At 39.9% G+C, this 25,309-nt stretch overlaps 1 protein-coding gene across 5 annotated transcripts in view; it reads left to right on the forward strand.

Annotated features, from left to right (window-relative positions):
- The window catches only part of ZBTB20 (zinc finger and BTB domain containing 20), a 445,196-nt gene that overhangs the window by 161,199 nt on the left and 258,688 nt on the right, over positions 1–25,309 (forward strand). The window contains exon 5 of one of the 5 annotated variants that reach the window (XM_030955850.1): positions 22,781–22,979. The exons of the other annotated variants lie outside the window; for them this stretch is intronic. The gene's annotated coding sequence lies outside the window, so the exon portion shown is untranslated. The remainder of the gene's footprint in view (positions 1–22,780; positions 22,980–25,309) is intronic. 5 annotated transcript variants of the gene reach the window in all.

Raw genomic sequence — 25,309 nt, forward strand, 5'->3', positions numbered from 1 at the left:
TTTTAGTGTTCTGCCTTTTAATGACTGTCCCCCCTTTTCTTGGGAAGACAGATTTATTTTCTCTGTGCAGTTATATTTATATCACTTCCACTACATTCAGTCTTCTTTGTTTTCTTTGTCATTTTGACGCTTTCTAAACTTTCCTCATATGAAAAGCTCTTGAGGGTTTTAATGAGGCTTTTACTCTCTGAACCCTTTTTGTTTCTCTTCTGTCCTATTTGAGGCGGGGTGATCAGCACTGACTGCAAAACCCAAAGCGATGGCGTGACAGCAACTTACATAACCACATTATGGAAGTCTCAGAAGTATTTCCTTTGGACCCCCTGTTGTTCAGTGTGAGGCCCAGAACATCCCCACTAAATCCCTCCATTTCCTTTCCTGTGTTGGCTTCTGTGAGCTTATCAAGCTACAGGAGATGAAATCAAGTGCAAAATGTTTCTTTATTTCTCCTAATGGAAAGGCTAGCTACAGAATCCTATAGAAAGTGAGGGTTTTTGAAGTGAAGAGAGGTATCTATGGAGAAATATCCTTGTACCTTGTGTGCAGCAAACTGGAAGGATTCCATAAGATAGAGATGGCTGACATGGAAAGGAAGTACAGCTTGTTCTGTGGCTTGTAGACCATCTGCAAGTGACTTGCAAGAGATGAGAGGGTGCCAAATAAAAGCACAATTGTGATATAATGGAGGTATGAATCAGTGATTGGTCTACTCTTACTGGAAAAAGCATGCAAAGCCCGGGACTGTTCCTTGGGTGGTACTAGAATACTTCATTCCTTTGAAACATGTGTTTCAGGCCCTAGCTCCAGACCAGCAGTCACTTAAAACTGTCTCAAAAAAAAAAGCTTTTTTCCGTTTAGATTGTCAAATCTTATCTTTTATTTCTGCAGATATAAAGAGGCATGTTATAGAAATATGTAATAGAAAGTCCCTGGGTCACAGTAAAGCATATCAAGTTGACTTTTGCTGGAAGCAAGTGAGTTTTATTCCTGCTTGTCTCCTCTCAGTTCATCCCCTTTCTCTCATCTTTTACCTCCTCTTTTTGCCTCTCCCTGCCTTCTACCAGAAATTTTCTTCTTTTTTTTCTTAGTCAAAATTCTACCTGGCATGGTATATTTTTCTAGTGTAAATGATCACTTCCAGCATTGAGGTGATAAAACATATTTTATGCCTTCTTGGTTGCCCAAGAGAGAACAAATAGATTTTGAAAAGCAGATGGTTGACTAGAGAGCCCTAAGGTATCACAGAGCTAACAGGTGCAGCTCCCTATTCAGACTCTGCAAAGCAAAAAAATCCTGTAACCCAGACAAACCAGACAAAAAGCAGGAAAAACAGCAAAAAGATGGACTTCAGAGTCCAAACACATACATATTTTTAATCATGTTTATGGTAGGTTAAACAGGCACAGTGCATGTATGCTGGAAATAGCCATCCCTTATGAAGAACAAGGCAAGCATCACAGCTAAAGCAGCGTGCTGGAAGGTAGAGACTGCACCAAATTCCATCATGGCCATTGATGAGCTGAGCCATTTGCAAAACTCTTTTCATGTCTGTTTCCCACACAAAAGCAGGACAGTAGCGGAGGAATAACTAATATATCCGTCTACAGATGGTTGTGAACCCTGTATGGGAAAACCTAAGGAAAGAAAAGGTGTATCCTGGTGTTAAAATGCTAGATACTGAGTCAACTCAGTGCATGTTTCTGAAATACAGAGAGTAAATTGTTGACTACATCAAGCAAAACAACACATGTAGATCATTAACAAAGAAAGAAAAATCATATCATCATCATTACCTGTTTCTAGTCACATCTGTGCTGTCTTACGCATTTAATATGGAGTAGACAAAGTATCTAGTCAGCCTTCCAGTGGTGAAGGAGCTATGTCTGCACTTTTTCACTTCTTCTGCAGCTATTGATAACTTCAGATGTAATTTATACTGGGTTTTCCTCACACTGCCATAAATCCTAATTCAGAATGAAAATGAGAATATCAATGCTTCATTATTAATAACATCATTAGGCCATGATTTTGTGATCTTAAGCTTGAGCCATCCAGCTGAAAATCCCTGGGGTGTGCTTACTGAATCCGTGCTGGGAGCACTTCATTGCTGTGGGTGCTCTTAAGCACATTTGGTCTTGGTATAGCAGAGGACTATGAAGTGGTATCTAGAGGTCTGAAGAGTTATCCTTGCAGAAGCAAGTAATTTATACCAGTCAACAAAATAAGGTTTTTTGCATTACTAGAGGTGGAAAAAACAGACACCAACTTCTTGCCTTCTAATTTGAGTACTGGAGTACTGGTCTTCTATTTCAGGGCAAAATAAAGGAAAAGAAAATCAGGAAGATACCTAATCAGAATTTTAGCTACTAGCAAGAAACAAGGAAAGGGCATATAATGAGCATGGCTCTTTTTGCCCAAGCATTAAATATTAACATCTTTAAAATCTAGATTGCAAGGAAAGTGTTTCAGTGTGTTTAGTCCAATTAGAAAACAGATTCATAACCATAATCACATTTTAAAATTAATGAATACAGGAATAAGAAAGTAATATAAATCAATAATCTTATGTAAAAGTTTTTCTGGGAGTTATGGAATCTGGCGCATCACGCTCTCAATTTTTCCATAAAAACATTTTTCCATTAGTCATCAGGTTGGAGCAAAGTTTATAAAAATTGGAAAAACAAGTCATAAGAGCTAAAACACATTTTGAAAAGTTAAAATGAAAAGATGAATAGGATGGAAAACTTTTTAAGGAGTTGGGAGAAAAGAAGGTAATAGGGAGATTTTTTTCTGCGTTTGTTTAGAAGATGGGGTCTTGCTGGAGAATTAGGTTGTAAGAATACTGTAGCCAACTGTGAATATCTGTGATACTGTTAGAGGAAAGATTTCCTGCTTTCCTGCTCCTGTTTTCAGGCAAAATGCCTTAGTTGTCCTGGTCTTTCTGTTTCACATAATTATCATCTGGGTTGAACAAGATCTCCCTACAGCTGTGAGTAGTAATGAGGCTTTAGCATTTCTTTGCACATCACTACTGGGACGTGACCTCTCTCCCTAGAAGGCTCACCTTTTCATTATAAAGGCGTTACTTCTTTTCTGCATGTTTAAGGCATCACTCAGGTGATACAATCCCTTCCCTTTGCAGATGTAGAAAATGCAAACAAACAGAAGTTCCAGAGAGCTTCTTTAACCTTGGATGTGAAAGGTGGTCAGGGATGGAGGTTTTGGGTTACTGGGGCAGGAGTTTTGAGGAGAGCAAAAGAATGCATACATTTAGGATTGTTCTTAGCGTATTGCATAAATGATGCAGGGAATGCCCCAAACATCTCCACACAGGGAGGTGTCAGAGATAGAATGACAGCAGCTATTCAAAACTCTGATGACATCTGAAATGTAAATAAATGTAAGACAGTGATGGTGTCCTTTTGTGAAGGCATTTGTTCCTTCCATGATGATCTTCCCCTCACACCAGTTCACCTACTCTCCTGTGATGCAGAATTCATGTGACATCATGAAATTCCAAGAAGAATAGAAATCAGACAAAAATGGATGGTTCTACAAAGGGCAGATTATCCTGTCTTTTTAGAAATAAAGGAAGTTGTGGTGTGAGTTAGTCCTCAGAAAATGATGTTAGTAGTGAGATGTATAAAAGGTGCAGAAGTACAAAAGCTCAAGTCTTGTGGAGAGGTGATATTTCATGGCAGATCTGCCTGGGATTTATGTGCTGGCAAGAGGACAGGTGTTGGGGGTAGGAAGGCTTTTTATGATCAAGCAGAGTAGCTCAAAGCAGCACGGGTTTTGTGTGTGAATGATAGACAGTAGTGAAACAGAGTACAGCAGAATCCTAAGGCAAGGGATGGTGAGTGGGCAAATCATAGGGGGAATGTATGCTCTATGCAGCTATGGCTCAGATGATTTGGCTATGCTTTTTCTTTTTCTCACACTTTTCTCCAATTTATTTTGTATTATGTATCATGCCTGTGATTGTTTTCTCTTGTTTCTCTCCTGACATGTTTAATCCCACAACACAGTCTAGTCTTGATGTTTTCCTTCTCCTTCAAAGAGTCCCAAGAGAGAGAAGCAAGGAAGGTAGATGTATTTGACTTTGGAAAATGATTCGATGCCGCTTGCAAAGGAAATAAAATATATCACAGGGGTCTGCTGTGGGGTGTGGAGTGAAAATACTTGCTTGTTTGTGACAAAGGATTGCCTTGAAGACTGCTTCAGCTTGATCAGTCTGAAAACTGTGTCTCAGTGTTTCCATTACAAAGACTTTAATGTTCCTGTTTCTTTTGGAAAAGGACTTCATCTGTTTTGAGATAAATCCAAGGCTCCCCAAATGTTCTGTTTGCTTTCAGGCCCAGCACACGAGAGCTATGCATCAGGGTCACATTGCAGAGGGGTCAGGAGAATATTCATTCTTTGGGTCGTGAGCCAGGTTAGCCAAGGAGTCTGCATGGGACCAGCCCCATGGCAGGAGAGGACTGCAAGGACTGGGAATGTGGGGGCATTAGGGCAGCACAGCTGTCCTGCAGCGGGGGCCATGGCTCCTCCCCAGCCCAGGGGCACCAGGGATCCTGCACAGGTGGTGCTGTGCTGCACTGGGCATCTGCAGGACTGTGGTAGGATGGGAGGATCTCCATGTGACTGCGTGAAACTCAATTTTCTTTTTATTTCCTGTGGGGCTCATCTGGTTTGCATGTAGAAGGCAGGACTTTAGGACCTGTGTTATGCATGAAGGCAGATTAATATCTGTATGATGCTCTCTTGCTTTCAGATTTGTAACTCAGTGCTAATCATTCCTTCAGTGGATCTCAGGCTGGATATGTTCGCTGGAGTTGATCATTACAGAGGCTTAGTACATTAATTCAAGTTCTCAGCAAATAGTGGCTCAATATCCTCCCCAAACTCCCAGTGGCTTCCTATCCTGAAGGCATAGCTTTCCAACATGTTTTTTTCTTTCCGTAATCCTGAGATATCCCTAATCTCTTCCATCTTCAATCTCCATTTTTCTAGTTGGCAGCAGAGAACTATTTCAGTGCATACCCGTGGAGCTTATTCCCAACTTATCATTTTTATATTATTAGTTTCACCTAGTGTTAAAATGCTTCTACAGTTCTAATGTGTGTCAGCTTCAAACTGTCTCAGTTTAAGCAAGTTTGGCAGAAATGCCCAATTCTTACGGGGCTTTTTAAAACCAAAAATGAGGCAGAGGCAGAAATTACTCCTGCCTTCAAGAGAGGCTGCAGTGTGCACTCCAGAGCCCAATGTGAGGGTTGTCCTTCCAGCTGGGCCAGTCATCTTTCCCAGATGGGTCTGGTGCTTCCTCCTCCCGAGCACCTGCCAGTGCCAGCCCTTCCGTGTGGAAGAGGGAGCTGGAGGGGCTGTGAGTGTTGGGCAGGGTGAAGAGCAAAAGAGGAAGAAGTGGGAGAGGACAGTCATAACTGGGAACACTGTGGATATCATGACCAGAATGTAACAACGGAAGAGAACCCAAATCTAAGGGAAACCAAACCTCACTGATGCTCTTACTTGTGGGATGACTGGCTTAATTCGCATAACCTCTTGCCTGTCACCATCTGCAGAGCCACTTCAACAAAGAAACTCTTTTTTGACATTAAAGAGGAGTTGGAGGGAAAAAGACACAAGCTCTGGTCTTCGGATAATACACATGAACTTGATAAACTGATTGTAATGTCTGTGTCTTGAATTCTTCATCTCCGAGTGAAGAATTAAAATACGTGTGCTTCAGAGGGGAGCTGCGATACTTCATCCATTTGGAAATTATTTTTCTCCTTTAGGAGACAGATGCTTTACCTTTTCCATGAAAAGTTGTAAATGTTTTAGAAACAATTAATGAAGCTTCCTGACATCCTCTTGGGTGAGGAAATATGATTGCTGTGGGAAAACTGAGGCAAAAATCTGTCATGTGAATATTTTATTTTAATAGTTAATGAACAGGGAAAAAAGAAAGTATTACTGTAAAACACATGAGCGAGATTGCGGAAAACTTTGGCAGAGAAGGGTTCTGAGACAAATTCTGTCTTGATTGGCATCTCTTGAAGGTCAAAGCATCTACTCAGTGTTTAAGGCACAATTAAATTTGGCTCATGGTGTAAATACAATCAGGATACTTACCTCTTAGTATATTTAATTTCAAAATGTACATGCTGAATAAGGCAGGCTTGCAGAGCAGAAGTAAATACTTTGAAAAGTGACTACAGGAAAAGATAAGCTTCTTTTGGTTTCATGACAGCAATAGTGCCATTACTTTTTACGTAAGAGCCAGCAGTCTCTTCAGTCAATGGCGAAAGAACTTCAGCAAAATGCACCACACCATCTCAAGGTGTTGCTGTTTGTGTAGAAATTAACAATTTCTGTTTAAGGATTTGGAGATTGAGATACAGAAATGTAGCAGGCCACACAGCAAATAAAGTGGCAATTGAGGAAGAAACAAACCTCAGATACCCCAAACTTTTCCTCTCAGAATCAGAAGATCCACAGTCCTTGGAAGCATGCACATGTCCATAGATTTAGAGCTGTTTTTTTGCTCTCAGCCTCTGTGTAACCTCAGATGATCCAATTGTTTTGACTGTCATCCCAAGATCCAAGTCATTCAATCAGTACTCCTAGGCAGTCTCCTTTCTTTACCATGAAAAGCCCCCCCCCCTTTTTTTTTTTTAAATCTCTAGTAGATTTTAGACTGAAAACACACGAAGCAACAGTTTGAGCTGCATTCACTACATGTTACTGACAGAATGTAATCATATGGATGTGTGTGTACCACTATGTATTGAATAGGTAACGATAATATCTGCGGCAATCCCTTTCTCCTCTTAGACATTTTGAATTTTATATCAGTTCAGTTTGTAACTACATCTGTTAGTCAAGCATAATATAAATCAAGGAAAAAGTAAAAGATTCAGCTGGTTGGAAATGAAAAATTTATGGTTAGAAAAGAGAACCACCCATAAGCATTGGATACATACTGATGCTCAATGATTATTTTAGATTTCTATTTGTTTGGCTGGTTTTGCTTTTCTTTTTTTTTTTTTTTAGGGTAAGCTTCTCAAGAATCAGCAATTACTTTATATTCATGGAAGTCAATGAGGGGTTTACCATGCACTTTAGCTGAAATAGACCAGTACTCCGCATTGTGAAAATCTCACCTCTAAATAAAGCCAAGTTCATATGAAAATAAAAACTGAACTAGCAAGAAAAACCAAGCCTGACAACAGCTGAATAACCAATACACACCTTTGCTTGTGTGTTCCTGAATAAGACATGAAAAGACAATGAACAGAAATGGGCATTATTTCATACCCAGTGAGAGTTCATGCTTTCCAGCACACTAGCCTTATTTAAAAGCTGCTTGGTTTTTAATTGTTTTGCAGCCACCTCATCTGTGCACCCAGAGGATTTTCCTCTGGCCTTTTAAAGTCCACAAAGTTGTTGGGACTACTAGATAGAACACTCTTCTCTTTCTACTTGCTTATGCAATTCCTAACTGGTAATAAAAAGAAATAAAAGCTAATTCTGTGAGGTTCTTCTGGGAGAGGAGGGTTGATGAGGGGAGCACTTGACTTCTGAGATCAGAAATCAGACTAATTACCCAGCAGTGTAACAAGTTTTGGGCTGCTCAGTTGCTCTCTCTGGGTAAGGGCAACTCTCCAGGACAGCATTCTCCAGTTCTTGAGTTGTCTAGTTGCCATATGTGCCTGACCCTGATTATGCAGTGGGGTTAGTTATGATAACTGAGATTTATCCTGATTTTACTTCATTTCTGTTGTTCAAAGTGTGTTAAATGGCCGTCGTTTCTAAATGGCCGTCGTTTCCTCAGGCACTCAAAATCTGAATGGTCCCTTAGGTGGTTGGAGAGGGGAAATTCACTGGTGGTGTTCATGACTAATATGTGAACTGACCACTTCCATTATGGCCACACTGGAGTCTGGATTCTCTGATAACTGTATCAAAAGAAGGCATAAGACAAGGAGATCTGGTTACCAACTGGTCTTTAAGAATGAGACATTTGCATTCTTTGTCCCTGAGCTGTAAATCAGGAGGGACAATCCTCACTTTGAATGCCGTGCTTATTCTCAGCATGATGTGTTTGGTGAAGGAGGCATTGAAAGAAAGTATTAAGGCTAGGATAACATCAAAGAAAATGCTTCAGATTTTATTCTCACTTCTATAGTGGATAAATTACAGCAGAATGAAACACCAGCAAACTTAAAAATAAAAGCAAATGTGTATGTGTGGACCATGACAATTTATTCTCAATTTATTCTGAAAATCAAAGTAAATTCTTCCTCCTTCCAAACCATTGTTCTAATGACATAATTCTGTAACAACCTAATCCTCTACCTTGCTTTCTTTGATGTGCTTCCTCAAATTCACTGGCCAGCCTATATGGTGGCTTTGAGATTTTTGGTGTCCTCTTGCTTGGTTGGCTTTCAGAGCTACACCAGGTATCTCTGCTGATCTTACATTGTGCTTGGAACAGGATGTAAAGGGATGTCACTTTATTGCACCAACAATCTCAGCAGGCATTGAAATAAAAAGTTCAAACACACCCCCACTCACAAGATGTGGTGGTGACTAGAAAAATGGGAAGTAGGAGCTTTTCAGGAAGAAGGAGTCTTAAGCAGACAACCTCAGTCTACACCCTCCTTTGAGTTAGAAGGCACATGGCACAGTAGCCTTTTTATATTAAAATTTTTAAAAAGTGTCTAATCCCTTTTTTTCCCACTATGGCTTTGTGCTTTATTTTATTTTACAATAATTACACCCTGTATGGCAGTATCCTTCTAGCAGGCAAACATTGCTGCGGAATACAATCCCAAGTTCCACCAAACCGTTCCCACAGTCCAGACAGGGCTGCCTCCTGCCTCGGGACACACCAAGGCAGTCACCACAGTGAATTCCATTCAGCTGGAACTAAGAGACACTTTTACCATTCGACAAAAATAAATTCAGAGAGAAACTAAATGAGATCTCAAGTAGCAGTTGAGGTAAAATATGTGTGCATGAAAGGGGTGTAAGAGTCCAATTCTAAGTGTATAACATAGAAGCCAATTGTAATCAACAGCTTACTTCTCACATGTTCTGTGAGGAAGCATTTAATTGTTTTCCCAGCTTTATGAGGGGAGGTGCCTGGTGATGCATTTCCCCCATGCATTCTGCCACAAGGGGTTTCCCACGTGTTATGTGGCAAGGGGGGCTGAAGCAGGCGTTGTGCCACTGAATTCCTCTCTGTCTTGGGTCAGTTAGTGATTCTATTTGGGTTTTGTGAGCTGAAAAGAGTAAGAAAGTTTCTGCCATAAACAACTTGTGAGAATTGTTGATGCATTAGGGGACAAAGAACATTGATCTTAGTAATACATTTGTCTGAATAAGCACATCAGTACTTGGCACATTGTTATTAACACCTTTGTACACTCCTTTCTTTCTCAAAGACAATGTGCATGCATACAAATAAATCTACATTTTCAACTTTTATGTCAGTGTATGACTGTGGGGACAGAGGAGAGACATCCAGCTGTACAAATATACTAAATATGTCCCCCAATATTTGTGGCAAAATTAGTTTTTTGGACCCTACTGATTAGAAAAAGACACATAGTTATTACTGAGGATATCAGCCGTAGGAAAGAAACACTGTCTCATCTTTATACCACATATCCCATTCTTTTGTCAGCTTACATTATAAATAAATAACAAAGCAATTTGACACATGCCCATTGATTAAAAATAAAAGTTGTCAGAGTGAGAGGAGAAAGACAAAAATATGAATTATTAATAACAATATTAAGCAATGCAAAAAAGATGCTTAACATGCAGGAAAGTCCCTGAAAAGTCACTTAGTGAAGGGGAAAGAAAGGACAGCAGTGAAGACCTTCCCTCCACTATTACTTTGCCTTTTCTTCGCTACTTTGGCCCTTGGAGGTCAGGGTGACTTGTAAAAGAGAGGGATGATTCTGTTAATTTGTGTAATCTTGTTTACCTCTGGTATTTCCAACATGTACTGCATGCAAACACAGAAGTATCACATAAGAAATGGAGTTAAAGTGATTGTGTGGTGTCATGATTTGGTTTGGCCATTTTATATTACTGGGCAATCTTCCTGGCAGTGGGTTTGAATGACCAGTTGACAGCCCTGGCACATCATTTGGAGAAGCTAAGGTAATTTATACTTTTTCTAAATTTTGTGTATCCCACATACCTGTGATTTAATATGCAGATACTAAGGTATACAAAAATTCTAGCAATAGTTTGGGTTCTGTACTTTGTAATGCTCCAAAGGAAAAAACATAAACAGTACCCTAGTAGCTGGCTTAATTATGCATTTCTTTTCCCACCTTCTGTCGCTTATTTTGGTTGCAACTATTTAAATGCTTTCATTTATCAGACCAGTTTGAATGGCTGTTGGGTATATTGACCATCCTGGCAATACTTAAGTTTCCATCTGTGAAGATCAGATTTCTTTTTTCACTGAACAGGGAAGAAAGAAAAAGTACACTGGTGAAGGGAAAAAGAGACAATTGCAAAATTTTCACAAAAGCTGAAGGAAACCCCTCAGTGACAATCCTGTTTGCTGAAGAATGCTCTTGCCCTAAAGCAGGTACAGAGTGTGCTATCACAGCAGAATAGCTAATCAGAAAGTTTTCCTGGTAGCATCAAAAGTCCATCGTGGCTGAAGTCATGCTGTCTCTAGAGGGGTGTTTTATATTAGACTTCCTCATGGCTAGTCTGAGCATTGTGTTATTTGTAGCTGGGGAGATGACATCATCTTTAAAAAAAACCCCAAACCTGCAGGAGCAGTAAGGCTCCTACCCTGTGCTTATGATGTTAATGTTTTGAATTAACAAACTGTTAATGAATTCACAACATGGTCTCCCAATTATTGTGTGTTAATTCTGGAAAGCTTCTCTTTATGCATCTTTGGTTCACATAAGAGCTAAGCACTTGCAGGTTCTATGGATTTCATGAAATTCCAGAGGTGCTCAGAGCTTCTGAATGCCAGGGTCAAAGGATCTTCTCTCTGGCATTTAGTTAACCTGTGGTGCAGGTACCTCCATCCTCATTTCGGCTTCCTTTGCCATCAGCTGAAGAATATTAAGCACTTAGAGGTGTCACTTGGCCTGTCACAAAGAAAGGCATCCGAAATACTTCCTCATATAAGGGGTCACTTCTGTTCATAGGTCATAAAGTCTAGATGAAGACTGTAAGCAGTTCAAAAGTTATCTGAAATTTTTCTATGCGTGTTGTCACAAGCCTAGTAACCAAAATGAGGGAGTTGCCCTAAAGATGTTGGTCTTCACTTTTCTGTTTCTGTCTGTACAATGCGAGCACTGTGCATGTTTGGTTATACAGGTTATGAGAAGATGGACTTCTTGGGGTACATAATTGTAACGATGCAACTACATGGTAGGCTCTAAATGGTTTACATTTACATTGTATGAGCTCTTTTCAGTTCCCACGTACATAATGTACGTAAAGATTAGCACTGAGTGGATATGTCTCAGCATGGGTACCTTACACTATTCCTGAATTTGGCTGAATATGAAACTATTAGTCTTAAATATTAATTGATGTAGCCTGACTCCCGTTAGTACTTCTAATCTGCTCTATCTGATCCCCAAGGTTTTGATGAACATTAATTTGTGCATTGAAAGACTGAATTTAAGTTAATTTCCTTGGTTTGGAAAAGCCACACATACCAATACTTGCTTGAGAGGGCTCAAGTACAAACTAAACCAAGTGGAAGGGAACAGCTCCTGGGACAGGAGATGACAGAGAGGGAGACAGCTGCCCTTTGTGACATACCCAGAATTATTAGCTAAAGTCAGAAAAAAAAACATGTAAAGAGATGCTAGCATATTATGCTACTCTATGTTGGAAATTAAAGGCACTAATTTCTTAAACTGTTTTTGTCTACTTGCACCATATGTAGCCTTATTCTAAAGTCTTGTGCTAATGTCTGCAAGGAAATCTTTAGACAGTCAAAAATTTTTTCTTTGAGAAGGAGATTCTTAACAAAGTGAGTAGGCTTTAAAATTCAGCAAGGCAGCTTAAGACTACTTTGGCAAGGAATTTTAAAAATCTGGGAAAAAGCACTTTCATAATACCATAATGGTACTTTTCATCAGCCTTACTACACCCATGTGCAGTATTTCAGCTCTGTAAACTGAAGCTTATTTATGCTAAATGATTTGCCCAATATCTTGTCATGGTAAGTGGCAGGAGAGAAATGGAACCCAGGAGTCCTAATTTGATTTCTTGTTGAATTCAGAGACAGTATAATGCCCCTGAAAGAAAAACACTGAAGAATTCAACAGGAGCCCTCTGCTTGAGGAGTCTCCCATTTCAATAAGCGTGTGGTTATAGCGTGTCTGTGCTCTACTGACCGAGGTCCCCAAGGCTGCTTCCAATCCAAACCCATGTCTCCTCTGTGGGTGCCCATTGCCCTGCTGAGTGCTTCAGTGCTCTGAACCAAAAGTCTTGTTCTTAATGGCCATACTGGGGAAAATGCAGCCATGGAAAAGTGCTACCACTGCCAGCAAAAAAAGCGAATATGGGTGAAATAAAAAGAAGATGTAGTCATGAGAATATAGGCTGCACTTTGAATGCTTCTACCAGTGTTGGGCTTTTATTTTAGAGTAGTGAAGATGAGACAGCAGATGATATTATTTATCTTCAAATCCCTGTCTAATCATATTTACCAACTCTGTGAGATCTTGAATAAATATGGATAAGTCTCTGTGTTTTTAAATTCATATTTTGAAATTTGACAATGCATTGTGTGAGCTTTACAGGGAGGTATTTCTGATTTGCAAGAGAAGCCTCTTCATGTCAGCTTGTCTTCTTGGTAGTTTTCACAGTGTGTGAAGAAGGAAGGTAAGAACTAGGGCAAATAATACCTTTTTCCTACAGCATTTGGGCAAACATTTGAAATCAGTGGGTTAAATGTGTTGGCTGGTAAAAGAGACTAGTGTAGACTCTGGATCTAGTCTGGAAAATTCAATCACGTAATCTTGAAAGGAAAATTCAAGAGTCAGGGGAAATGCAGTCCAACACAATTTGTTCAGTCAGGACTTTGTGAATTCCTGTCAGGATTGACCTCAGTGTATTTATAAAACTTAAAAGGGATGTTCTTTCTTACAATTCCGAATTTTCCCTTGTTCAGAGGAAATTTTGCATACATTACAGCCAGTTTAATTTGTAGAGACAAAGCATGAATTTTCTCAACTATGACTTGGAGGACATAACATGAAGTTTTGTGAGCAGAGTTTTTCATTAATGTCTTTTTTTATGTTTAGCTGGAGACAGAAGCAATCTGACTTTTTTACATTTTTGCTGAGGACAAGAAGTTCTGAAAGTAGATAGAAAGGTAGCCATGCACTGGGTGCACCATAAAGGCTCAAGTGTGGGTGTTCGTTAACACGTGAGATGCTGTAGGATACACCACCTGGCCTTCAGCTGCTTTTCCCAAAAGACATTTTTCTCAGAAGTGCTAAGTCCTGTCTGCTAGCCATGTCCAGACGTGATTAAACCAAGGTGCTCTTCTGATGGCACTTGAAAGCTGTGTTTAAGCAAATGCTTAGAGTCCTGTCCCCCAAACTTTACATACTTGAAGCCACATCTAGGGTATGATTTATTGATGATAATCCTACCATAGAGTGTTTTAGGACAAATCCTTTTAAAGCAGTTATTAGATGAAATGTTGGACTCTGTTAAAATGGTGTATAATATAAGGAATATTTGATTTCATTAATGCTGGTTTGATAACATCAGTTGCCCTCTGGCAATTTAGGTGAGCCCACAGGCCAAAATTTTTACCTTTAAATGATCTTTCTACTTGTACCGTGTACTGGGGGTGTGATGGGCATGTAAGAATAATTAGCATGTGGTTTATACCTGACAGTATAAAAGCTCCCTCAGCACGTTTGCTGAGTGTCATGAATATGACTTGGGTTCCCAGATTGGCATGAGTTCATGCCTACTGGTCATAGAAAAGTTTCTTGGAAGTGGAACTGTTTTGTTTAACCTCTGTATTAATTGCAAGGCATATCAAACAAAAGTGAAAAAACAATTTACATCCCTATTACTGAAATCTGTGCAGGATACGAGAGGGAAGTATTAAATATCTGCAGTTTGGTAAAATCTGAAGCACAAAGGAAAAATATGTATAATCTGAAGATACTCAGGGTGGATAGCATATGTTTTAAACAGTTGGATTAAAAATCTAGATAGTGTATAGCGTGAGTTGATCTTGTCCTAGTCCATGGGCATTATTTTTTCTAAGCTGGGAACATAAGGTTTTATATCAACTAAGCAGATATGATCAGTCTGATCTGCTGGGTCTTCTTTTTGAAGACATAATCCTTATTAAAAGCAACACTGTGAAGTTTGAACCTTTTTCTTCCACTTCAGGCACAGATATTTTCTGCAGCTGTTTTTTTTACTGTAAAAATAATCTTTTGCAAACTCTTTTCTCAGACTTTATTCTAGCAAAGCTCCCATTGACTTCAGTCTTTTTACCTAAGTAGAAACCAAATCAAAAGTTAGCAAAGTATTTCAGGATTATGAGCTCTATTTAGAGGGACTTGAAGTCATAAATTTATTTGGTGATGAAATCTGAGGAGCTTTTTAATATGGCCAGTCCTGTTTAAACCTTTTAGCGAAACCTATATTTTGTTGACAATCATCAGTGACAGGTTTAGTTTCATGAAACTCCATCCTAGAACCAAACTTAGAAATTATCAAGATAATTTAATTTCTTTTATTCTCCAGTTTTTTTAATCTTCCACAATGAGCAGTCTCACATGTTGCCTGTAAGCGTAGCAGAGGAGAGAGGGAATGTAAACTTGCCTCATGATCATGAGTGGAATAAGAAACTGTTATCCTGGCAAACTTGATTTTAATTTAGGAAGCTGCAATCTGTGCATTTTCTTTCTTTGATAGTTCTGTTTTTCATATGCTCTACCTTGGTGAAAGCAAAGTTTATGATCTCTGCTTACTCTGACAGATTTATTTTGATTGCACTAAGTGCTTGGTGAATTTGGGGAAGCCATCATTACTTGGTGTTTTTACTTGGTGTTTTGTCTTCTGGTTAAAGCTTGGTTTGGGAAGTAGAAAAATGAGGATCACATCTCCAGCTATCATCCGGGGTCATTAAGTGGACGCCAGCCAACTATTTCCAGTGCACAGGTGGTGGTAGCATTGATTAATTCATGATCACAAAGTGCTTTGGTCTACTGGCAAATAGAAAGCAGAATAGAAGTGCAAAGTGTTATTAATGGAATGACTGCTTGACATACTTAATATATGATGTCAAATATCTTTTGAGGCTAGATACATTATGAGTCTGAGTGACTCAAGTGAAAGTAGTTTTGACTATTTCTTTAATTAAGAAAAACAGATCCTTACTGAGTGCATCACAGTTTCAGCCCTCATGGTAACCTCCTGGTTAGGATTATGGGTCGATTTGGTTCATTTTACTAACATATGGCCTAGGAACTGGGTGCTGGCAGCATCTTTAGAGTTTGGGGAAAAAAATGCAGTCACTCTTTGTGTTGATGGCTGGGAATTTCTCTTCCTCTCCTGACTACTTTTATCCAAGCTTTCAGCTGTGATTTCATTTTAAAAAAATCATGCTGCAAGACATGTATTTCTCCCTTTTCCAGGTGGAAGAAATTTGTAGTTGTTTAGGAACTCTGTAAAACATAACATTAATTCTGGTTGTGTTTACACTGGGACAAATCTTACGCTGGTTTATGTTAATATGAAATTTACCACTCTGTTACCAAAGCCAGGATTTGGCATATAAGAGTCCTTTCCTGTTTAGTGGGAAGCACTTGCTGATTGACCACTTTGTGAAGTCATGGACATGTTACGCTATCCAACTTTTCTCCAGAGCAACACACAACTACAAGGCTCTTTTTGTGGAATTTCAGTGTTTACGCATGATGTGAAAACCAGAAGGATGTGCACACCTAGATTAATGTTTCACTTTGCTGGCAGTGGTTGCAGTTTTACTGAAAGTGTCATAATAGCTGATGTTTTTCTTAAAGATTGTACTCTTCAAGTAAACAGATAATTTCAAGTTCTTTGTTTTTTGTTTATAAAATAAGTTCCTAGTCCTCGTGATTGGAGGAAAGATACTGAATTTATGATCAAAGCATAATACAAAGACTCAGAAATGAAAAAATATAAATATAAAGGCTGGTGCTTATTTGATTATTTAATAATATTTTTGAAACTTTAGAATTTTCAGAGGAAAAATGGGGAAAATTCTGAAAGGCAGGAGGGAAACAGCATGAGTTCAGGATCGGCAGTAGTTCATTTGCATTTTGTTTTCAGCTTGTTAGGAATAGTTGTGGTCTGTACTACTTTTCTATGCAAGTTGTCTTATCTACAGTATCAGCAGCAGGACTAGGAATAAAATTCACACCTTCACACCTCTACAAAGAACAAGTATAGCAGTGAGAATTTATTGCATATTTAGCTAGCCATTTAAACAAAGATTACTGAGACTGTTCTGTCTGGTATTACTTATCTGTGTCTTTATTAGCTGACCAAGAAATGCACTGTTTGTCATTCATCTGTGTGATGTTTCTCTGCCTCTGCCTGCTTGCTTGGCTAGATTTCCTCTTCTCTCCCCACTTGTAAGTGTTTGGGCAGAGAAAGTACTTACTTAAAACAAATTTTCAAGGTATTTTTTGAAATTCTACTAGTTTAATTCCTTAAATTAGGATCATCACTGTTAGTAAATGTTGTGTGGCCATACATGCTAGTCATTAGAATTGCAATGGGAATTGCTGGGTGGAATTGTAAGTTCTTTATTGTGTGGGAATCAGAGTTCATGATACTGAGGGTCTTCTATGACTCCAAGAGCTGTGAAATAGCTTTCAAGACTTTAAATGAATGGTTATGAATAATTTGGCTTTTTTCTCTGTGAATTCCATCACAAAAATAACAATAAGAATAAAACTGCAAATAAAATACTTTGTTTGCCTAGGGAATTGTTTAGTTTGTTATTTGGATTGTAGTACTGCCCAGTCCCCAAACAGAATTAGGGTCTGTCTCTAATAAATGCTTGGGTAGAAATTAAGAGATTGCCCCTGCTTTAGATCTTCATAATCTACATCAGAGATTCGTACAAATGAGAAGAAACATTGCTATAGGCAAAATAGCAAAGGACATTGTGGCAATTATCCTTTTGTACAGGTGGGCCAAGTAATTCTGAATTGTATAGAATGTGGTGGGCACAGGACTGTTCTGTGGATGAAACAAAACAGTGTAAATTATGACTTTTGTTTTTTTTGAAGACTAAAACTTTTAAAGAAACTATGTTGAGAATTGACTTCAGATAGAATACTTTTGATTTTCAGCTTCTTTCCACAAAAAAAAATTCTTTCAATTTCCAGTAAAAGTATTTATCTTTCAAAAAACTCATTCAGCTGCAAGTAAAAATTGTATTGATGTTTTCACAAATACATTTCTTTTTTTATCAGCCTTTGTTGGGGAAAAGTCGGAACCTAGTAATAGTTGCCTTTGGGACATCAGGTTTTGTGACTGCCGTGGCTTGAAAACTTGTTGAAAGGAACCTAAAAATGTATATGATTTCCTAAAGGCAAATTCCAAATCACTCCCATACACTTTTGAAATCTCTTGGGATTCTTACCAGGGTATTCTCCATAAAGTGTAATTCAAAACAGCAAGAGACTGCAAGAGATTTTAGGTAGAGAGTATGTCCACAATCGTAAGTCAATTCCTAACTGTACTTTGTTGATGGGAGGGAGAAGTGGTGTTTTTTCTTTGTCTTACCTTGATTTTTCTGTTTCTTGAAGATAATGACTTCTTGCAGTAGAAAAAAAAATATGTCCATTGCTTTTCCCTGCCTTACTTCTACTTGTAGAAATTCTCCTTCCTCTAGTGAGTAAATCAGGGCAGGTGCCAGGAGTGCTGCTTCCCCAGCCAGCAGCATAAGGAAACTGTCTGGCTGTACTGAGAAAGTTTTCCCAGCTCTGTGTTTATTAGCCTTGTGAGGAGAAGCGGGAGCATTGAAAGCTTTTTGGAAACTTATGGGGGGGAAAAAAAAGCATTAGCTGGCATTTTATGTTAGGGATTTTATACAATACTGACAAAAAACCGAATTCTTAAGACTCTATTTTCATCCAGTAAATCTTTGGATTGCCTTGAAAGCTTGGAACTTCATTTGCTAGACCACTTTAGAGCAGCTAAAAAGCTATTGTATGTAAAATTTGTGCTGTTTAGTTTCTGACAATCAGGTGGGTTTTCCTGGACCCTGAAGAATACATTTAAAGGTACAGAGAAAATTGTAAGTCTGTAGACTACAGACTACAGATAGTAGATACAATGCCGTTTAGGGTGGGGGCAGGGTTATAGTTTAACTGGTCTTAAATGGAAATCTTTGTGCTGCCACAGAAAGCCAAAGGACACTGTAATATTTAAATCAATCTGAGTTTCCTCCAAGTAAAAATAAAATAAAGGAAATGGTGAGACTTGGCAAATAGATCTTGACCTCATGCTATTTTTACAAGTCAGACAGATGTGCAGTCTCTGATAAGCTGGTACCCAGGATGAGCTATCAAATCAGAAATCTGTGGAGTCACTCTTCAAATCCCAGCACTAATCGCGATGATAAAGAGCTACCTTTCGATTAATCCTGTCCTGGACTTTAGACGAAAGATACTGCAGTTTAATTACTGAGTGAAATCCACTTTGTCTGATCTGCCAGTCTGCACTGTAATGTCATAATATAATCAGCCTCACCCCTGTCTGAAGCTCTAGGGCTGTGAAGTCCAAGGACTTGTTTGATTGGAAGAAATAAAACAATGTTCAAACAACCACCAGCCACAGGGCTGTAATTACCAAAATCTTGTTTGCATCTGTCTGTCATTTTCACCATTGGTTTTTTTATGACACGAAGAAGCAAGGAGAGATCATGGTGGATAAGAACAGCAACCTGACAGGTGACAAATCAAGATGTGGGATGGTTTTCTTGTAGAAAATAATCATTGTAAAATATTCAGGCTAATTAAACTGGGTCTCTTTTTTACATATTTCCCATCAGCTTTGGTGACACATGCTGGTTCAAGCAAAGCCAGCCATCGGTATTGTCATTTCACAATTAAAACCTGTAACTGAGCTGGGAGTGCCTCCACCGGAGGTTCCAGCACAGAGATGGAGTCGTGTGAGTGTGAGAAATCAAATTTCTACTCGTGTGAGAAAGGCAGCAGGTCTGCCACAGTAGGAGGTGTTTCCTCCCACCCCTCTTAGCAGATTTAGCCTGATTTGGAGGGAGTGTTCCTTCGCACAAAAAGAGAGGCCATGGCTTGCTTTAACATATTACTTAGCATGCATTGCACAGGTCCATGGCTCATCCCTCCCCACCAGCTGTGTGGCAGCTCATTGCAGCAACTCACACTGAAAGCAGTGGGAGAAATTAGGATGCTCCTGATCTTTTGATGTCAGGCCTTCTTCCCTCCACTTCTTTTATTAAGAGTGCAACCAGGGAGCATTGGTAGAATTTCTTTTTAATGTACCATAGAGACTATTGTTCTGGAAAAGTTCATTACCTTTTCCAGGCTCGTTTGACAGAGCTGAGTGAAGAGCGGTGCCTTCCTCTCACTTCTGACCTCGGCAGAGCTGGATTGTTAGCAGAAGGTGAAGAGATCCAAAGTTTTGAATAAATATTTTGTTTAGTTATTTTTCTGGCCATGCGAGGGAGGTTGCAGTTGTGGTGTGGAAAGAATATCTGACAAAGCTCTCAAAATTGTTTGTTCTCAAGTTATTGCTAAACATAGATGCTCATGGCCAGAAAAGGGAACACACCTTTTATCTAGCTCCATCCTTTACAGAGGGCACTCCTAACCTGTGGTTGGGTTAAACGTGGTTGGATTTACTGACATCTTTTCATTGCTTAGGTTTTCTTCCCCCAACCACTTCAAAATCCTCATTTACCTCACAGTACTTTCTTATAATTTCGTTTTCTCTGCTTTTCCCTTTGCACCTTCTTTGTCTTGTGGCCATTTCCACACAGATCTTCCTTTTTCTTCTTACATGATCTAGTGACTCAATTCCTTACCATCTCAGTTGCACTTCAAACTCTCTATTCCACCCATCTAGAATGGAGTTCTTACATTGTCACTTTCTCCCAGCTCTTCTGCCCTAAAAGCACTCCCAGTTTCCCTTTGTTTTTTATAGAATGAGCTGGTGGATTATTGTGAATCACAACTGGACTTTGACAATAATCCCTGTGCTGCTTCCTCCTCACAGAATGGGCTTGTTCAGCACTTCTACCTTCAGGGTCCAAGCACAGGATGAGATGAGTGCTCTCTGGGTGTCCTGGAGCTCTAGCCTGCAGGTAGATTTCTGTGCATAGACCAGTTCTCTGTACTGCAAAATCAGAGCAATGTCTTTGGGGCAGAGACTGAGGGTGAGGAAGGATAGCAGACAGCAGTTGTTAGCAGTATGTGTCTGTGCCTTAAACTTGCAGTACATTTACTTTCTTCCTCTTCCTTTTGTAGCCTGTGGCTGACAGCAATGCCTGGCATTGCCTGTCAGCAGGGATGGCATGCAGGGTGTTTTGCAATGGAAATCTGGCTTTAAACATAACTGGGTTTGTCACTACTGTTTTAACTTCTGAATGGTATTTAAACATTACAGTCTGCAGATTCCATTCCAGCAGGATCTATCCGGAGGAGGCTGTCTAGAGAATCTTCTCTGAAGCAGCTCTGACCAGCAGCAATGGCCTTAGCGCTTTGTGTACTTCCACCCTCCATCTAATCCTTTCCGTTAGAAACAGAAATGTCAGAAGGAAGATGTGCACAGCTTCTTTTAAATCTCAGGAGTATTTTTCAGCATGAAGAAGTCCATTTAGTTACATAGTCTTGCAACAACCACTGGTGTCTTGCTTCCCAAGGGAAAAGTATTAGGGAAACGTGAACAATAGTTGTATGGCCAGTTGCTACAGGAATTATTTCTTTTCCAAATGCAAGGATAAAGGGGGGCATAGGGTAGCATATAACAGTACCTAAGAAGAAAAGAAGAAATTAGTCTATATTGATCAGAATAAATTGTGTTAGTTTTTAAGAGAAAAAAGATACATGCAGGTGGAGTACAAATTTAGTGTGAAAACACCTTGTTACAATATACAGTGATGTGAAATTCCCATCTTTCTAAGGACCTCAGTTCATACTCAGGTGTTCAGTTTGCTTACAGACACAAAGATGGGGCATCCTTAATGTAATGGCTCTCACAAGCTTTGGTGTGGGGAGTTTTGTGTGCATGATGCTGTACTGCAGCCCAGCTATACCTTTGGGGCTCTCTGCACAGATGTGGCACAGGTTCTGGGGTAACTTTAGACTACCACCACATTCTTTGGACTGACATAGGAACTTGTCAGAAGACCCAACTCAAAATGTTCATGGCTGTATAGATTATTTTACTCCCTTACCTGCTCTGGAAAAGTGAGTTTCTCTTCTCTTTATCATTCAGTGATATGTATAGATTTGTTTTCTTAGATACCATGGCATCTTCTGCAAAACTATGGTGCTGTTAGCCATAGTATTGTGTGAAATTAATGATTTTTGCTGAGCAAAATCAAAGCAGCAATGATCCGTAGTTACAGGACATGGCACAGATAGCAGACTAGAGAAGACAGAGGAGCAGCAGGCAGAGGAGTGATCTGAAGACTGGAAAAGTAGAAGACTCAAATCCCATCCTTCCTCACCCATGATGCTGTCTGTTCCTATTTACTCCTTAACCCTCATACTGCTTGCTCACGCATAGTTTTGTGCCAATGCTCATATTAGCCCCACAGCTTAGGCTGAGCTCCACATGCACATGGCTCACTATGACATTTTCACAAGTACTTTGAAGTGTTATCAACACATTCCTAGATCCCACATGGCACAACCAGAACCTGTTGGAAGTAGAGTAAGACTTGTATGTACTAGGAGCAGTTCCATTCAGGTGCATGAATCAAATCCAACTCATGGAGAATCAGGAACAAGAGTGAATCTCAAGTCTGTTCCTCAGATGTGTGCAAAGTACTGGGAAGTAACTGCTTTTCTAATTGAAAATTATAGAATCATAGAATCACTGAGGTTGGAAGACTCCTCCAAGATCAAGACCAACCTTTGACCAAACACCACCATGTCAACTAGGCCATGGCACTAAGTACCACGTTCAATCATCAGGGATGGTGACTCCACCACTTACTTGGGCAGCCTGTTCCAAGGCTTAGCCACCCTTTAAGTGAAGAAACTCTTCCTGATGTCCAATCTGGACCTCCCCTGGCACAAGCTTGAGGCCATTTCCTCGTGTGTTGCTACTTGCATGTGAGAAGAGGCTGTCCCCCACCTTGCTACAACCTCCTTTCAGGTAGCTGTAGAGAGCATTAAGGTGTTTCCTGAGCCTCCTTTGCTCCAGGAAAATTGCACCATGCTGCTGATGGGAGCACTTCATCATATCTTCATTTCATCATATCACCCTCTTTTCTCTTTAGCAGAAAGACTTTGATGAAGAGAGCTTTCTGGTCACTTCTGGTGACATAGAGATTGAAAACTTTGAGGGTCTAGATCTGAAGGTACTTCACTAAGTTGTTGCTTTTTCTTTTAACATTTGAGAGTTTGAGACCTGATATTTCTGTCCCAATGAAGAAAATTCTTATCCACTGCCCAGCCTTAATTAAGCTTGTCCTCTCCCCAGAAGCAAGCCTGATGGCAGCTCACTTTTCTCTTTGTCTAAGCAGGTCACTTTGTGCACCAGAGAGAGGGGTGCTAAGAATCCCAAGGAAGGAGGTGAGCCAGATCTCTGCTCAGCATAGAGAAGGTAAAGCATACCCCAGAGCTGCACAGAGTGACTCCTCATCTATTTACTAATGAGCACCTTCCTGACATCAGCCAGCCTTGTGTGTCCATCAGCCAGGTCACCCTGGCATTCATCAGAAGGTGGGGCTCTGTTTATATTGCAGGTCGTGCTTGCCCCACTTTTTAAATGGAAGTTAATTGAAGCCTTCACAATTGTGCAAGAGTCAGAGGAGAGTTAATATTTTTGGTCTCCAGTCCTGCCAGTGCTGTTAACAATGTTTTAAGGGCAGAAGGCAACTGCTAATTGTGATGTAACTTGAATGATTTCATCGCTTCACTCCTCTCACCCTACTGGGACATTCATCAACTCTTCCTGGTCACTGTTGACCTGGGATGCCAGAAATCTGGCAATCTCAAATCGCAGCTTAGCCAACCTGGACCTGATTTATCCACTCTGGTCCATTTCTGTAAATGTTTGGGGTTTTTTATACAGCTATATGCAGAGTAATCTCAAGCTTAGAACTGTGTGGAGACTCCTGATTTTGTTGTGTTTTAGAATTTTTTCTTTTCCACACAGTAAACCGATATCATGTCAAGGGTGAGGAGAAACCTCATTTTAGCATCTTGTTGCCAATCCCCCAAGTTACACATTTTTCCCTAAGCCCACTAGTCTTGTAAATCATAAAATATCCTTTTAGGAATAGTTATCAGTTATAGACTCTTTCTCCCCTTCAGCATAAAGAGTAGTTGAGAAACCAGGGGCAGCTTACTTGACTATCAGAGCCTCTATTGAATTCATCCACAGGTCTAAAGAGATCAAAATTATTTGAATTGACCCTATCTGTTGCCAGTCTGAAGAGAAATCCCTTAAGCTTTCTCCTTTCTTGTCATGTACCATCTCCCTTTGTCAGTTCACGTCCAGGATGTTTTTCTTAGGGATAGCAGGAGCTCTAGCAGTATCTATCTTCATAAAGCCTTCAATGAGAGAGCAAGAGACTGAGCAGGAGGGTGTGGGGAGAAGGGTGAAGTATACTGGGTGAGTATCTGACCCTGGAGTACCTTCTGCTGTCTCTGAGAACCGCAACCTTATCGAGAAGCACACTTGTGGCTTCTGTGGCAAAGGATGACAACAAAAGCAATGTTGTCCACCACAATGACTATTCAGAATTGAAGCCTGGATTTTAAAACAAATGCATTTAGAACATAGATGTGGAAAGGAGGAGAAGCACAAGTGTTGCTTATTGGGGGCCCTGCAGACAGAAAATTATTGTGTTTCTAACGCTATTGATTTTTTGCAGCAGCTGATATTTCAATCTGAGTGCAGCATGTCTGAGCGTCTACGCACACTGTCAAGAAGAAATATGATAGTGTCTTAAAAGATTAATAATATCACTGGTCCTCAGGAGGCCTGTCTTAATTCACTGGCCTGTTCCTTGGCATGTACTGTAATTTATCTAGTCTGATTTGAATAGCAAATGGCAATCGGCTGCCATTAGGGAAATAGGCATCAGTCTTATTGATCCAGGATGGGCTGGATTTTATTTAAGGAGAGCTGCAAAATGTTATTAACTTCCGGATGAGAGGCTGGAGGTGGAGAATTTTTTGCAGTGTTCCAAGGCAGGGTGAATTACACTGAATCCTAAAAGTCCTGAAATAGATAATGGGAGGGGGGTGAACAACTGCTACCACTTTATTTTCAAAGACACCAGTTATTTCCAGCACTGCTGTTCTCTTTCCTGGGCTCTCTGTCTGTCTGTGTGACTGACTTAGTTGTCTTTGTTGGGGGCAAGGGTACTAACATTTGGGGAGAAGAAAAAGGGATGGATGATCTTCCTCTTGGTTCAGATAAAGCTGGAATTGACTCTTCACTGTGACACAGGAATTGTGGGTTTTCCAGGCCCCTCACTATGCTTCACAAGAGCTCTGCAGTTTAACCTCCTCGTGGGGAATATGTAATTCTTGCTGATGCTCTGCTTTATGTGTGTTTGGAATGGCCACCAGTGCTTCCTGAGGGGAGCAGCTGATGTGTCTAGAAGGGAGGTGTTACTGCACTGGCTGTAAACGTCCTGTCCTGGATCCCTTTTCATACCAGTTCTTGCCAGCAGTGACCATGAAGAATAAAAAGAGGTTTTGGATAATTTTTAGGTGCTCCAAATCCAGCTTTATTTTTCAGTGGATAATGTTGTTAAGTGTCATGCTGAGCTATGGATGTGAGGAAGGCTGATGCAGTTTCAGTCTCTACACTTACACAGAAACAAAATCTAATGGCAGTATTGGGAGTCTGAAAACTAAAGCCTTTTTTATAAAACTAATCATAAAGAAGTAAAATTACAGCAAATACCTTGGGAAATTTCCAGTCTCATGGTGTGCCACTGTGGGATAACCTCCCCAGGGAAGAGGTGGGAGCCCAGTTATTTGGCACTCTCTAAAGTTAGACTAGATAGAGCATCGGGAAAAATAGCATAAGGAAT

The sequence above is a fragment of the Camarhynchus parvulus genome, chromosome 1 (assembly GCF_901933205.1).
Source record: "Camarhynchus parvulus chromosome 1, STF_HiC, whole genome shotgun sequence".
Lineage (NCBI taxonomy): Eukaryota > Metazoa > Chordata > Aves > Passeriformes > Thraupidae > Camarhynchus > Camarhynchus parvulus.